Source organism: Lepidochelys olivacea (genome assembly GCF_965140295.1).
Source record: "Lepidochelys olivacea isolate rLepOli2 genome assembly, chromosome: 1".
NCBI classification, from domain to species: domain Eukaryota; kingdom Metazoa; phylum Chordata; order Testudines; family Cheloniidae; genus Lepidochelys; species Lepidochelys olivacea.
In genome coordinates this window covers 319735827-319751985 of record NC_140411.1, presented here as the reverse complement: position 1 = coordinate 319751985, position 16159 = coordinate 319735827, and positions in this window count along the sequence as shown.

Here is a 16159-nt window from a genome sequence, read left to right as displayed (position 1 = left end):
GAAAATGAGGTAGGATCATAGTCTAAAATAGGGAAAGAACAAGTCAAAAATTACTTACATAAGTTAGATGTCTTCAAATCACCAGGGCCTGATAAAATGCATCCTAGAATACTCAAGGAGCTGACTGAGGAGATATCTGAGCCATTAGCAATTATCTTTGAAAAGTCATGGAAGACATTCCAGAAGACTGGAAAAAAGGGCAAATATAGTGACCATCTATAAAAAGAGAATTAAGGACAACCCGGGGAATTACAGACCAGTCAGCTTAACTTCTGTACCCAGAAAGATAATGGATCAAATAATTAAGCAATCAGTTTGCAAACACCTAGAAGATAATAAGGTGATAAGTAACAGTCAACATGGATTTGTCAAGAACAAATTGTGTCAAACCAACCTCTTAGCTTTCTTTGACAGGGTAACAAGCTTTGTGGATGGGGGGAAGTGGTAGATATGGTATATCTTGACTTTAAGTAAAGCTTTTGATATTGTCTTGCATGACCTTCTCATAAACAATCTAGGGAAATACAACCTAGATGGAGCTACTACAAGGTGGGTGCATAACTGGTTGGATAATCATTCCCGGAGAGGAGTTATCAGTAGTTCACAGTCATGCTGGAAAGGCATAATGAATGGGGTCCTGCAGGGATCGATTCTGGGTCCAGTTCTGTTCAATATCTTCATGAATGATTTAGATAATGACATAGAGAGTACACTTATAAAGTTTGCGGACGATATCAAGCTGAGAGGGGTTGCAAGTGCTTTGGAGGATAGGATTAAAATTCAAAATGATCTGGACAAAGTGGAGAAATGGTCAGAAGTAAATTGGATGAAATTCAAAAAGGAAAAATGCAAAGTACTCCACTGAAGAAGGAACAATCAGTTGCACGTATACAAAATTGGAAATGACTGCCTAGGAAGGAGTACTGTGGAAAGGGATCTGGGGGTCATAGTGGATCACAAGCTAAATATGAGTCAACAGTGTAACACTGTTGCAAAAAAAGCAAAGATCATTCTGGGATGTATTAGCAGGAGTATTGTAAGCAAGACACAAGAAGTAATTCTTCTGCTCTACTCCGCGCTAATTGGGCCTCAACTGGAGTATTGTGTCCAATTCTTGGTGCCGCATTTCAGGAACGATGTGGATAAATTGGAGAAAGTCCAGAGAAGAGCAACAAAAATTATTAAAGGTCTAGAAAACATGACCTATGAAGGAAGATTTAAAAAAATTGGATTTGTTTTGTCTGGAGAAGAGAAGACTTGAGAGGGGACATGATAACAGTTTTCAAGTACATAAAAGCTTGTTAGAAGGAGGAGGGAGAAAAATTGTTCTTCTTAATCCCTAAGGTTAGGACAAGAAGCAATGGGCTTAAATTGCAGCAAGGGAGGTTTAGGCTGGACATTAGGAAAAACTTCCTAACTGTCAGAGTGGTTAAGCACTGGAATAAATTGCTTTGGGAGGTGGTGGAATCTCCATCATTGGGGATTTTTAAGAGCAGGTTGGACAAACACCTGTCAGGGGTGGTCTAGATAATACTTAGTCCTGCCTTGAGTGCAGGGGACTGGACTAGATGACCTCTCTTGGTCACTTCCAGTTCTATGGTTCTATGATTTCTATAGTGGTATGCCAGCTCTGCTTTAGTTAAGGTTGAGAACCCCTTTATGTTTAAAGGATGACATTTCTAAGTATACTAAAATCTGCATGCTTAGTTGGATTGTCTTGACATTTGCTATACTTCATAGAGGTGTGTGGGTTAGGGTTTGTGATCCAAATTTGGGGTCATTTGACCAAATTGTTCCTGAAATACAGCCCCCTGGAAAAAAAAAACAAAATTTCATAAAGTCCACAGATTCTACCAATTTTTAGTGTGCACCTAGGGCTCAAACCAACCTTAAATCTGCCCTCTTTGATCAATACCCCAATATTCCCATAATGTGCATACTCACACTTGCCTTTGCAGATGTTGTAGAGTGCTGTGGGAACAGAGCATATGGCTACAGTAGATCAGAATCTAATACCTTTGCTTTGCTAAGGCAAAACTTTTCTTTAGGTGGAGTATACTGAACAGGAGCTACCTACAACTGCCCTACACTCACACATTTAGCCTACTTCACAGAAACACCATAAAACCTGTTAGATTTTACCATCTCTTCACCTCCTTTTGCAACCTTTTCAGTCTAAGGCACAGGATGCCAATTAACAGATACTTTCACTTATCCATCATTAAATTCCCAGACCTCATCTGGAATACTGTGTGCAGTTCTGGTCTCCCATGTTTTTAATAAAGATCAATTCAAACTGGAATAGGTGCAGAGAAGGGCTACTAGGATGATCTGAGGAATGAAAAACCTACCTTATCACAGGAGACTCAAAGAGCTTGGCTTGTTTAGCCTAACCAAAAGAAATCTGAAGGGAGATATGAATACTCTCTGTAAATACAGCAGAGAGATAAATACCAGGGAGGGAGAGGAGTTTATGTAAAGAACCACTGTGGACACAAGAACAAATGGCTATAAAATGGCCATCAACAAGTTTAGGCTTGAAATTAGACAAAGGTTTCTAACCATAAGAGGAGAGAAGTTCTGGAACAGGCTTCTAAGACTGAACTTGATAAGTTTATGGAGGGGATGGTATGATGAGACTGCCTACATTGGCATGTAGCTGATCTGTGACTGCTATCAGCAAATAAACCCAACTGCCTGTGATGGGACTCTAGACATGGTGGGCTCTGAGCTACCACAGAGAATTCTTTCCCATGTATCTGGCTGGTGGGTCTTGCCCACATGTTCAGGGTCTAACTGATTACCATATTTGGGGTCAGAAAGCATTTCCCCCCTGGGTCATATTGACAGAGACCCTGGGGGGTTTCACCTTCCTCTGCAGCATGGGGCACGGGTCACTTGCAGGTTTAAACTAGTGTAAGTGGTGGATTCTTTGTAACTTGAAGTCTTTAAATCATAATTCGAGGACTTCAGTAACTCAGCCGAAGGCCTATTACAGAAGTGGGTGGGAGATCTGTGGCCTGCGATGTGCAGGAGGTCAGACTAGATGATCATGACAGTCCCTTCTGGTCTTAACGTCTAGACCATTCTCATATTCCACCTCGCTGCTGAAAAGCTCTGTGGCAAGAAGACTCCTGTGCACTACTACTGACCCAGCCCACACAACTCAGTGCTGAAATGAGGCATACTGGATCTCTCAAGGTACACGTGCTCCTCTTTCCTCTGGTCACATATCAGGGAAGGGGCAGGGAGAGGGGCTCAGCTCCTCTCCACTCTGCAGAGAACCAGGACATTTCAGATCACTTCACATCACAATCTGAACTAATCCAACACAATCCAACTAATCTCTTCACCATTCAATACCTTTCCACCTAACACAGTATTTTCAGTGCTAGGCAGCAGAGTTCAGAGTTAAGGTGTTTGAAATACCTTAACTCTTCATTTCCTGGTTTTCAGAGGTTTGATTTTGTGAACTCAATGTTCTGGAAGAGCAGAAGATACCACTGGCAGGGCTGGCCCTAGATCAAATGGCACCCCAGGCAAGGAGCATCTTCACTGCCCCCATCCATTTGTTAAACTTTTGAATACCTTACTGCACCCTTAGCCCAGTGTCCCCTCAAGCCAAGCACCCTAGACAGTTGCTTGGGTCACCAGCCCCAACATTGAGCCCTGACCACTAGGCAATGTTAACTGTCCATTAACAAAGTTTTTTGCATGTGAATTACAAGCTATGTTTATTCAGTACTTTATGATTATCTTTCTATACCTGTTCATTGTATGAAGGTTTTCTTCTAATGAACATACTATGTACATATCTGCTTTTTAGTAGTAGTATAAACACTGTCCCTGTAGCTTTACAACCTATCTCATTTCACTGAAAATAAGGCACTATGTCAATTTATCCGGAATGTCATTCTTACTTGAGGTGTTGAAGTAGGGTGACCAGACGTCCCATTTTTAAAGGTGACAGTCCCATATTTAAGCCCTCCTGCAGGTGTCCTGACCTTTTCTTTAAAAATGGGCAAATTGTCCCATATTTTCTGTCTCCCGGCTATCGGTACTGGCAGGTCCTGCTGCTGGCCAGATCCCTGCTCGCCAGCTGCCCGCCTACCAGCGGTAAGTGTGTGTGGGGGGGAGTCCAGTGGCCGACAATTGGGTGTCCAAGGCTGGTGGTAGGGCAAAGCTGCAGCTCACGGGGTCGGCTGATGCTCCTGCTGGTCCATCAGCGCAGCCCACACTGCGTGCCAGCTGTCAGCCAGCAGCCCCCCCCCCCCCGCCAACATCCTGGTTCTGTCTGGCACTGGCTGTGCACTACGAGCTGTGGTGACTGGTGAGTGTGGGTAGGTGCCAGGCGGTGGCCAGTTACGTGTCACCTCTGCTGCCCACCCATCAGCCTTTTATGTGCTCCTCCTCTCTCTGCTTTGCCCCTTCACCCCCCAACCCCGCTGCTCCTCCATATCCACCTCCTGGCGGGCCATGGAGCTGTGTTCTCCTCCAGCGCTGTGCGGAGAACCAGCCCCTGGTTGGAGCGCTGACCTCACAAACAGCCTGGCCGGCAGCCTCCTTCCTTCTCCCCCTGCCTCTCGCTGGGCCGGCGCCCTGGGAAAGCCAAAGATCCACTGGCCTGGTGTGTTGGACAGGAGGAGCTGAGCCCTGTGCATGCCAGAGCCCCACACAGCGCTGGCACAGGGAAGACTCTCCGCCCCTCAGCTAAGTTCTGGAGTGGTGGTGGGGAAGTGATTTCCAGCCCCTTTGCACCCTAACACTGTAGGCTCCAAAGCAGGCCACCGGGCAAGGGATTAGCACCCTCTTCACCCTTCCCCCATCGCCCTGGGTCCTGCTCCCAAGGAGTGCAGGGCTGCTCCATCCCCTGGGCACCCTCCCCTGCTGAGCCACCTCTCTGGCCAGGTTTGCTGAAGCCCCTGCAGTCAGGTTCCCTGGGCCCTGGTGCACAATGCATCCTTAGGGCTTAACCCCTTCCTGCCCGTGCTGTAGCCAGGGGTGGACAGGAGAGGAGGGAAGGGGGAACAGGAGTCATCTGGGTTACGTAAATTGCCAGCACTAGCCTGGAGGTGTTAGCTGCCTTTCTACACTGTGCGGGCAGGAAAGGACAAGCTGCTTCCAGCCACACAGGGTGGAGGAGTGGGGGAGAGAAGAGTTCTGCAAAGACATGGGCCAGGTCATCCCTCCCCCACCTCCCCTGCGGCTGGAAGCAGCTCCTGTTCCTTCCCTCCCATAGTGCTGAAAGGCTACTGCTGGCTACATTCTGGTGTGAACCCTGGCAGAAATCTGGGGAGGGGAGCATGTGACCCTGTGTGCCTTGCCCACCCAGGTTACTTCCAGGTACCAGGCAGGAGAGGTGGGTCCATCCTGGGGGCCCAGACAGTCATGGAGGGTGGAGAGTGCCGGGCAGGGAGGGGAGAGTTGGTCACTCCCCATGTGAGAGAGATGTACAGGAGTGTGTCACCTCTTCCCGTGTGGGTGTTGGGGTGTGTATGTCACTCCTCCCCATGTGAACCCTAAAGCCTTAAAGATAAGGTAAATAAAAAGAAACCAACTATGCAGGATTTCTTCTTAACAGGGGCTCAGTCAACTTGATGTTAATTTGAACATTTGTACTGCATAGTTCTGATTGATTGTCATTGAACTTGCTTGAATATGAGTAATTTTACCAGGTGTCCTGTATTCAGCATAGGAAATATAGTCATCCTCTGTTGAAGTCACACTCCTTATTTTCTCTGTATTGGTGGTTTTCAACCTTTTGTCATTTAATCGAGGTGTGGACCCTTTTGGAAATCTTACACATAGTGTGCGGACCCCCACGGGTCCATGGACCACAGGTTGAAAACCACTGTTCTACACTGAACATAATAAGAAAAGGAGTACTTGTGGCACCTTAGAGACTAACCAATTTATTAGAGCATAAGCTTTCGTGAGCTACAGCTCACTTCCTCAGATGCATATCGTGGAAACTGCAGCAGGCTTTATATATACACAGAGAATATGAAACAATACCTATTCCCACCCCACTGTCCTGCTGGTAATAGCTTATCTAAAGTGATCATCAGGTGGGCCATTTCCAGCACAAATCCAGGTTTTCTCACCCTCCACGCCCCCACACAAATTCACTCTCCTGCTGGTGATAGCCCACCCAAAGTGACACTTTGTCACTTTGACACTTTGTCACTTTGGATGGGCTATCACCAGCAGGAGAGTGAATTTGTGTGGTGGGGTGGAGGGTGAGAAAACCTGGATTTGTGCTGGAAATGGCCCACCTGATGATCACTTTAGATAAGCTATTACCAGCAGGACAGTGGGGTGGGAATAGGTATTGTTTCATATTCTCTGTGTATATATAAAGCCTGCTGCAGTTTCCACGATATGCATCTGAGGAAGTGAGCTGTAGCTCACGAAAGCTTATGCTCTAATAAATTGGTTAGTCTCTAAGGTGCCACAAGTACTCCTTTTCTTTTTGCGAATACAGACTAACACGGCTGTTACTCTGAAACTGAACATAATGTAATTGACTCATTTCATATTGCAAACATTGTAAATTTAGGACTAAATCAACCTACAACTGTTTGTTTTCCTTTCAATATTTCATTTAGGCCCTAATCCAAAGCCCACTGAAGTCACTGGAGGCCAGATTTTTTATGCTATTTCAGGGGTCAGCAACCTTTGGCAGGTGGCCCATCATGGTAATCTGCTGACGGGCCATGAAGCATTTTGTTTACATCGATCTTCTGCAGGCAATGCCCCACACAGCTCCAAGTGGCTGCAGTTCGCCGATCCCAGCCAATGGGAGCTGCAGGAAGTGGTGCGGGCCGCAGGGGACATGCTGGCCGCTGCTTCCCGCAACTCCCATTGGCTGGGAACAGGGAACTGCAGCCACTGGGCGCTGTGGGGGGCAGTGCCTGTAGACAGTCAGCATAAACAAAATGTCTCACCAGCGGATTACCCTGATGGGCAGCGTGCCGAAGGTTGCCGACCCCTGAGCTATTTTGTTGTCTAAATAAGCAGTTAGGAATGTAGTGGGATTTTAAAAGCACCCAGGTGCTTAGATCCCATTAAAATCAATGAGACTTAGGAGCCTAGGCACTCAGGAAAATTTGAAAATCCCTCTAGGTGCCTATCTGCACCTTTAGGTGCCAAAATACCTTTAAAAATTGGGCTCTGGGAGACTTCCATTGGATGGGCCCTTTGGAAAAAAAGTATCAAATGAGGGCCTCATCTTACAAGGGCTGATTACTTTATTCAAGGGACCGGTGACAGATTTTTAAAGGTCCCTAGCCACATGTAAATACCTTTGAAAATTTGGGCCAGGGTGTCCACGAATCCCTTGAATCAAAGACTCAGCACTTCATGGAATCGTACTGTTATATATCAGATAAATTGCTGAGTCCAAGAACAAGGAACTAATTTTACCACTGATTTTAACATTTAAGGGCCAGATGCTAGGATGGGGACCCGGTTCTATATCTTCATTTTAAAACTTTTGAAAGCAGCTTTCAATGGCTGATGTCCAAGAATAGGTTGGCGCTCTGCATAAAAATCAAACTGATACATAAAGTTACACAGCATCATCTGGTTAGATGCTGTATTGAACATGTTGCATGTGATTTTAATCTCACATTTTGCTTTATATTTGATGAGAGTTTCATGGCTAAAACCTGACTGAAACATTTTGAAAATGTCCCTATAAGTCTCTAAACAGAAACAAGCAGCATTCACAAGAGACTCCACCAATGTAAAGGCTGGCCCATTTCCAGTTGGATACTGAAACTATTCACAATATAATTCTTATTTATTATAATAAATGTTTTGTAGGGGGAATGTCAATAGTTAATAAGTCCTGACTATTGCCATAAAAGGATTGGCTTAGAGATCTCATAAGTGATTTGGGTTGGAGCTTAATCGCATAAAAATTGGAGACATTATTCAGAAACAAATTGAATCACTATAAAATGATGTAGCAAGGACAAGGGTAGCTATATGACAGACCCAGAGGCTACTCTAAAGCTGCCAACATAATTGTCTGAGGAATCTGCCAAGGAGACAGATGCTGCTGATGGAAAATAATGTTCCATTCTTTGGCATCTGGGTCTAGTGATGGCCTACCAAAGACAAGCACAACTGAGACTGTATTCCTTTGCCTTGCAGAATGCTATTTCATAAATACCACATGATTGGTACTGCAGTCCCTTCTCAGTCCTCAGTCAGGTGAACTCCCAACAGATTTCTGCAGTCGGCAGAAATGGCTGCAGAGTTTGACCCTATATTTGCATTATAAATCAATCAATCTCTTATATGAATCCAGAACATATAGAATACACATTGGAATGCCTACAGATCCTGGAACCTACAGCTTTGAGTCTGAGAGGTAATGGTTTTAATGGAAAGCATGGCTACATAGCATGTCCCCCCAGTACAGAAGGGATGTGGACAAATTGGAGAAAGTCCAGCGGAGGGCAACAAAAATGATTAGGGGCCTGGTGCACATGACTTATGAGGAGAGGCTGAGGGAACTGGGGTTATTTAGTCTGCAAAAGAGAAGAGTGAGGGGGAATTTGATAGCAGCTTTCAACTACCTGAAGGGGGGTTCCAAAGAGGATGGAGCTAGACTGTTCTCAGTGGTGGCAGATGACAGAACAAGAAGCAATGATCTCAAGTTGCAGTGGGGGAGGTTTAGGTTGGATATTAGGAAACACTATTTCACTAGGAGGGTGGTGAAGCACTGGAATGGGTTACCTAGGGAGGTGGTGGAATCTCCATCCTTAGAGGTTTTTAAGGCCTGGCTTGACAAAGCCCTGGCTGGGATGATTTAGTTGGTGTTGGTCCTGCTTTGAGCAGGGAATTGGACTAGATAACCTCCTGAGGTCTCTTCCAACCTTAATATTCTATGATTCTATAACATCAGTGCGGTTCTCAACTCTGAAATGGAGGAGGTTTGGACTGGGGTACACTCACATCTTTGTGCTTGAGTTCGTATCTGAGCCTCTCCTTTTGGAAAACAAGGAAGAAATCTTCTTGAGAACCTGTTATAGAGCAGTGGTTCTCAAACTAGGGCCGCCACTTGTTCAGGGATAGCCCCTGGCGGGCAGGGCCAGTTTGTTTACCTGCCGTTTCTGCAGGTTCGGCCGATCGTGGCTCTCACTGGCTGCGGTTGGCCGCTCCAGGCCAATGGGGGCTGCAGGAAGCGGTGCAGGCTGAGGGATGTGCTGGCCGCCCTGACTCCTTATTCACATACCTACTAGTCTTGTGAACCTGGGGGGCTTCACAGCTCCCCGCCACACCCTGCGGCATGTCCAACCACACAAATTTTACTTCTGAAAAAAGTTCCGGGATCTACCCCAAGTACCTTGTAGCTCTAAGGATTAAAGCAATCCCTTTACATGTTCCCAAATAATTTTCCCCAAGGTGCACCAAAGTTATATCTGGTGCCTGCTGATGGGTCCCCACAAGGTACATAAGTGGAATCCACTGGTCCCATAACATGCCCCTCCTTCCATGCCAGCTCAGGACTGCTTCATCATTAAGCCCAAGCTGTGAATCCTTAAGCAACCTGGACACCCTCCTATGTCCAAAGTGAGCAATACTGTGCCTGCAGATCCACACTGCCATCTTCCTGGCCCATTTGCCAGTGTCTGGAATGAAAACATAACAAAATTAACACTGACTCTCCACCTGGGGTCTCACGTACATACTGTGTGCTTCCAAATACCAATGTCCAATTGCCTAAATGCCCCAGACCCCATACCTACTTTTGCGGAAGCTTTTGCCACCTCAATCTTGAATGAGTGAAAACCAAATTCCTGAACTGGGAACCCCAATCTTGTTAGTCCCCATCTCAACATCGTGACAAACTGGTATGTTGTGAGGGGACTCCCATCACTGTGCATAAAGAGGGGCGCATCCTTCCCCTGTCAAAGCATCCACAGTGCAGACTCAGGGCTCACCAGCCTCCCATAAGATAATGGGTTCACTACGATCTCCTTGATCCATCTTTGACTCTCACACATTTAATAAAGCTGCTTGTCCCCCGTTGTGTGTATCCGGCAGTTCCAAAGCCCTTCCAGACAAATTGATATGGGATCCAGGCACTAGCACGCTGATCATAAAAGCTCCAAGAAATGCTACCAGAAACGCTGCCCTGAACAAAGCCATCTCCTGTCCACTACAACATATGTTCCCAAGGATCCACACCAGATCTGCACCAGATCCACAAGCTTATTAGCTGTGATGGGACGTGTAGCCTACCTGGGGCCAGCGCTTCGCAACCACCCTACTAGAAACCTTCAGCCTAAGAAACCACTCCAAGGATGTGGCTTCAACTTGCTGACAAACATAAGGGCTGATATGTGATTGGAGATAGTTGAGGACTCCAGTCAGAGTGCAAACAGCATCATGTACTGAAGTACCCGTTCCTCTGTAATGGGCCATATTGATGACTGGCCTTCCAAATCCTGAAATAGCACAAAAATCATTAAAACTTCTCATAGTTCTGCCATTTTCATGGAGCCACCAACCTATGCACTCCGCTGACAACCATCATACACCAAGAGTTCCATAAACCTAACAGCACCCGCTCGGGTTCCTTGCTGGCTTCTGGTGCCAGCTCCCAAAATCTGTCCATCTCAAAAAAGAGGCAATGCATCTGCTATGCCATTAGCAATCCTCGGCACATGCTTGGGAGAGAAACAGATGTTAAGGCTTAAGAATAGTAGCACACATGCTCTTACCAACCTCATGGCCCTGTTTGATCTGGAAGTCTGGTGACTGATAACATGCACCACTGCCATGTTGTCACTCCGGAAACACACCCTTTTATTAGCAAGCTCCATTCCCCAAATGGCCACTGCAACCAAAATGGGGAAAAGATTCCAGAAATGTCATGTTGTGCACTATCCATTTTTGCGTGCAGGTGGAGGGCCATTGCTGTGTTCACTGCCTGCCTTGGTAAAACCCAGAGCTCCCAGAGCAGGTGAGTGGATTTTTAAATCAGCCTCCAGTAATCTTTCCTCTCGTCATAACACCACACCATTGAAGTGGCTCAGAAACTGCTCCCACACCTCTAAATCCTCCTTCATCTCTCCAGTAACTCATATAAAATGGTGAGAACTTGCTATGTCTGCGGTGGCCACTACCACCCGGGCACAGAATGCCTGTCCCTCAGCCAACACCCAACAGGCAATGTTAAGGTGCCCCATAATAGACTGCAGCTGTCAGAGTGTAACTTTCTTGGCCCATATACCTCTCCTAAGCAAGCCCAGTAGCATCTGAAGTTTATCCTGCAGTGTCGCGATATGCCAGTCCTTGTGTCTAGTTCTATTCCCGAGTAGGTCAATGTAGTGGAAGGTCCCTCTGCTTTTTACCCCAGCTTTTTAACAAGGGTCTGAAAGGTGTCCAACAGGTAAACACACTTATCCTACTTCATCCTGCCTGCAAACAATCATCTAAATAATGCACTATTTGCTGTAATCCAGCTTCCCACATCATTGCCCAGCGTAGCGTTGTATGAAATGTTTCAAATTCTGAACAGTATATTGCACATCCTCCGGGCATAGCTTTACGAAACAAAATTGTCCCTCAAAAGAGTGAAGTCCAAAGAGGCACTGGCAGCAGTCCAAAAGCAGACTGGATATCACACTTAGCCATCGTTGCCCAGGACCACAAGACCTGAGCATGCACACAGCTCCATTAATGGAGGAACAGCACACAGAACACAAAACTAGGGCTGTTTCATCACTAGTTGAGCTACCCCGTCCATGTGGCAGGTGATAAATCAGTATTTACCTAGAGCCTTCTTAGGGACCAAGCCTAGGGAAGAAACCCACAAGTTCTGAATAGGTAATTGATTGAATGGCCCTGCTACCCTATTCTCAATTAATTCCAGAGTCATCTTTTTCTTTACAATATGTTCCATCCTCACCAAGGATTTCAAATTTGTAGACATCACATGACTTGTTTTCCCTGTAAGGGGGATCCTAAATCCTACAGTAAACCCTCCACAAATATGCCCTATTTTCTTTGTTTGGGTAATCCCAAAGGAGCAACCTTAACATCTCCAGTTTAACTGGGGATTGTCCAACCCACTGCTTTCAGCTCACTTCCCATCCCTGGTTGTGTTCTGTCCTCCGTATCCTGCTCCTGCCCTGCAGGCAGCACTTGACCTACCCTCATCCTGTTCCCCCACGGCAACCTTCCCCTACAGCCCTGGCATGAATGAGCTGTATGGGCCCCAAAGCACATTTGGCAAGATTGCCTGAATTTACAGATGATGCAAAAATAACTGCTTTCATTCAATGCCCAGTAAATTCTGTTACGTGACTCAGGCCTCTGCCAGGCTTGCTGTGGAATGAACAGGCCACTGTTCACATGGGCTCGGACCCGCCACCGAGGCATCATCCATTCCAACCACAGTGTATGACGCGATATGTACCACAGGATCTCAGTTTGTGTTGCCACCCTCAAACTCAACTGTCATAATTAAACCAAGCCATGCCTCCAAATGCATTATATTTCTTCCTGATTATATCCATATATTTAAACAGTGTTGGGCTTCTCTCTGGGTAAGCCTCGGCAATAACTCCAGCATAGATAAGGAAGGCAGCCTCCCAGTTTTCTCATGTTCTAGCTGCCCTGGTCCTCTTGGGCATTTCATTGCCCTGCTTGCTCTGTCCTGGCGTACCATCTGTCAGCACCTCCCTGAGCAACAATGATAATATATCTACATAGTCACCTTTCAGATTTTTATCCCCAGTAATACTGTGAAGGTGAACATCCGTTGAGTCAGCCACCCCAGCATACCCATTCTCGAGACTGACCCTTGGGGCACCCTGAGTGCCCTGGTGCCCCCCAGTTACCTCTGACCAATGACTCTATCCAGTCAGTTTGTAGCAGATGTGTAATACCATTAGCAATCATACACAGTGTGTGTACCCCAGACATCTCTGATGCAGCTCCTAGGACTCCCAGTCCTTCCTCTGGCCTATTTATTACCCTGCTAGGTTCACCCTCCCTTCCCCACAAGTAAATCCTCAGAGGGAAAAAATGAGCCAGATCCCTGAACCATACCAAGGTCCCACCTACAAGACACCCATTGCCACATTAGTGGCAGGGCTAACGTGAACACCCTGCTCCCGTGACTTCCATCTGGTGCTGATCATATTCACCCTGGCCATCAGTGTTACCCTCCCTTCCTGCAATCTGTTGAATCAAATGTTTTGGCTCTGGGGAGCCCATTATACCTTGCAGTTGTTTGGGAACTACCTCAGAGGCAACCACCCTGACCACTTGAATCAATTCTTTGCGGACTGTCCCACCCACAAGTGTAGCCAGCTCCCGCACAAGATTGTTTGCTTCCCCTGGATCCACCTCACTCCTCAGCCAAGGGGACTCCCGCTGATAACTGGACCTGGTCCAGAGGAAAGGGAGGTTTTCCCACTGGGCTTGCCCTTTATCAATTCCCTTCTCATCCAGTCCCTGGAGGATGAATCAGCATCACCATGCTGGCCTGCTCTGCCTCTTCAGCAATGTAATTGCCTCTCTACCCCCCCCCCCACACACACACTTTAAATCAATATACCCCTTTCTCAGGCAAGCCAGACAATGCCCTCCCTCCCTCTGATTAAATACGTTGTGGTCATTGGGGCTTCACTCACAACCAGGTGCAGCTCCAGTTGTTCTATTGTCAAGGCAAGCGGAGTGGTTCATAAGGACAACTGAGTTCCTATGAGGAGGTCTGAGCTGCAAGTCTTGACATTCTGTAGGCTTATAAGGGCACTCGACAGTCATTTTACTCTGGATTTGAGCATCAAAGCAGGGAGACAGCTGGTGATTGTTCAGGGCAGCTGTTCTCTTCCCGCTTTCTCTGCTGCCTGGTGGTCTTTAGGAATTATATTGTTTGTTAATAAATATATAATAAATTTGCAGCCACTTGGCTAAATCTGGCAAAAAATCTACTACTTCTGTCCATCTTCATTAGGCCCCTGCCAGTTGAAATGTTGCATTAACATAGGCCAGGATTGGCAGGTGCATGGCTCAGCGACTCTGAAAAACCGGTCAAGTATATTGGGGCACATCTTGAGCTCAGTACAGCATCTGCAGCTCCCATAGACTTCAAAGTCCGTCTCCTTTTCTGCTCCTTTCACAAACTCCATTGAAGTCCTGATTTCAAACCCACAGTATTCAGCTGAGTTCAGAATGAGGTAAAACAAGTGCACCTAGCCCTAGACAATAGTTAAATTCTATCAGTGCTTCATGAATGGGTTGTTAAAAAAAACAGTTACAAATTGCATCTACTCTCCATAAACATTTAATCAACTTATATTTAGATAATCAAATAAGGATCAGCATCAGCATTCCTTTTATGTTTTGAAAGTGGAAAACAGTGATGTACCCACTTTGGCTTTTCAGGATCCAAATGACTGTTAAATTGTTTAGCACAGTTCATCTAATAACCTCCCTCCGATGGCTCCCTTGTACATGCCTGTGGACGTTAATTCTAATTAGAATTGCTGTGAAACAGTTTGGCATATGTCTCATAAAATTCTTTGCCCTCTGCCCTCCTCCATACTTAATATTTCCTAATTAACTCTGAAAAGAAAATGAAAAAGAAGAGACTTGCATGTCAGTTTTTACACAGACAAACATAGTAGAGGTCACGGCACAGCACCCTCAAGAACTGCATTCATATACAATAATCAGTTAGCCAAAAAGGGAAATACTATCTTTGATATGATCTGAAAACAGATCTTCAGCTTCAAAGTCAGTGTCCTGCTGCTTAAAAATAGCTCAACTCGAACCAGCCAACTAATACTCTACAGTTCCTAATTTTGCTTTGAATTGCAGAGCTTTATGACTAAAGAGATGAATTTGGTGCTACTGAATCACTGAGTCCATATATGCATTATCAACCTAAACAGAGTGTGGCATCTGCCCTGACACTTCTTAGATGAAGATATCCTTATGCATTTTAAGGACAAAACAGTGAATAAAGAAGTTACAGTGAAGGACTGACTAGGTGAATCACAATTAACCTTTCTGCACTGTGATAAGAGGAATTTTCTACATTTAGGTGTTAAAACAAAACTGAGTTTATTACTACTCACTATCACAAAATTCTGTCCACCCTTAGCAAGTTTCTCAGTCTGCTGTTAAAATTAATTTCCTCTTGTCCTATACTTACATTGCAAGATCTCCGGAGGCAGTGACTATCTTTTTCTGTGTTTGTACAGCATCTAGCACAACTGGGTCCTGGTTACATGACTCAGGCTCTTTAGTGCTACTGCAATACAAATTAAAAAATAAAAATGATAATAAACTAATAATAATAATAATAATATGAGCAAAACTAGTCTAACTGTTTCTGGTCACAGCTGAAGTAGTTTTTGATTACATCGTATTGAAAGTTGCATTCAAACACCCCTGAGTTTGAACCTGATACAGTCATAAGATGGAAACAAGTGGATATCTTAAAATAATATATTTTGCAGGACTGATAGGATTTATTTGTGTTTTGTTGTGTTATGCGTAGGGTCTAGTTGTACTTTAAATACAGTGTTCTGCATTGATCAACAGAAACCACAGTTACCAGATTAACTTCCCGCTCTGAGTAGAGGGAAACCTGGTGTGGTGTATCAGAAACCACTGTGGGGTAACCGGGGTCAAATGCTGACATTTCAATAGTGATCACTATTTGTGTTTTTGTATGTACTTTTAGTTCTATTTTCTATGGAGTATTTAATGCCACAGTAAGTTATGTATGGGGCTGAAATATTGCAGGATCTGGTTCTCATGATATTTCAATACTGGATAATTGAAACACTGTGAAAAGACCAGAACTCACCTTATTTAGACCATATGCAAGTTAATCTATTCTTTTCTGGTACTATACTATAGCAATCACTGTGGAATTTGAGCATCAAAAACAAAATTACTTGAAAAGAAAAAAACAGGCACACATAAAGCCAGAGGTATTTGGGTTTATTCGGGTTCCTGAGGAATCTGAATTTATAGCCTAAATTTTTGCACATCTACAACATAAATGAAAAGAGGATGGAATTTCATTAGGTTTCAGGCAAATGGAATTAATGTAAATGAATCTAAATGTCAAAAATGAATTTCAACCTGGCCACCCTCCCTTTTGTCATTCACTTCC